At 32.3% G+C, this 939-nt stretch overlaps 1 long non-coding RNA gene across 1 annotated transcript; it reads right to left on the minus strand.

Annotated features, from left to right (window-relative positions):
- Positions 1-231: 231 nt before the first annotated feature.
- Positions 232-811, minus strand: LOC108743319. Its single transcript, XR_001938807.2, has 2 exons — positions 691-811; positions 232-443 (listed from the first exon to the last, which is right to left on the minus strand). It is a non-coding gene; the product is annotated as an uncharacterized LOC108743319 (long non-coding RNA).
- Between the last annotated feature and the right edge of the window lie 128 nt (positions 812-939).

The following is a 939-nucleotide window of genomic DNA, read 5'->3' on the forward strand; positions in this document are numbered from 1 at the left end:
AACAACCCAAATTAATTCATTTGTTATTTATAAAAAAAAATCATTGTCTTTCATCATTTAACATCAGTGTGTTTATATAAAAGGAGGATGTTCGTTCTTTTTTTTTTGTTTAAATGTAGGTATAAGCCTTACTGAGCTGCTACTACATTACAAACTTCTACACAAAATTGCCTTTTTATAGAAATTATTTGGCTGGTTGATCTTATATTTTTAGCATCCATTTTTGTTTTGTTGGTATAAGTAGAAATTTACACAAATAGGTAGGTACCGAGATTGAAGCTGAGAACGAGATCTATTCACTAGACTCCTCATTTGCTACAATTTGAATGTCGAAACCACTTCGAGCAAGACCATAGAAAAAAGGGGGCTGAAGTAGTTTTGAGGTAAACATCCACCCCAAATGGACTTGACATAACTTACATTGCATAATTGTCCATGTATAGCTAGATAATAAATGCCATCATCAAATAAAACATATTGTTTATACACACCCCCACATAAATGTTTTTTCATAATTTTTGGATAATTATATTTAGATCAAAAACTTAACTTTAGAATTTTGTCAGTTAAATTTTATAAAATACATTACTAGTAACTTTCGTTTGATATGAAATTCGTTACCAGAATGGAACTGCACTGCAGTGAAACATCCTGGACTTATTTAATTTAGCGCATAAGCAAAACACTCACCCCGGAAACCAGCTGAACTCTTTCGAAGGTTGCCCCACCAACGTGAAGTTTTTCGCTTTAGAAACTGTCACCGTTTCGTATACGTAGCCACCTGAAGTACATAATAAACGAATTATACAAAAAAAGCATTCCAAATATTATATATAAAAGAAATTATGAGTGCTGTCAGCACAGGGGGTAAAGTAGTATTACGTAAATGAAAGTTAGTATCGGAAATTTCTTATGCTGAAGTGTACGATGTGTTGCATA

The sequence above is a fragment of the Agrilus planipennis genome, unplaced genomic scaffold (assembly GCF_000699045.2).
Source record: "Agrilus planipennis isolate EAB-ADULT unplaced genomic scaffold, Apla_2.0 scaffold482, whole genome shotgun sequence".
Classification (NCBI taxonomy): domain Eukaryota; kingdom Metazoa; phylum Arthropoda; class Insecta; order Coleoptera; family Buprestidae; genus Agrilus; species Agrilus planipennis.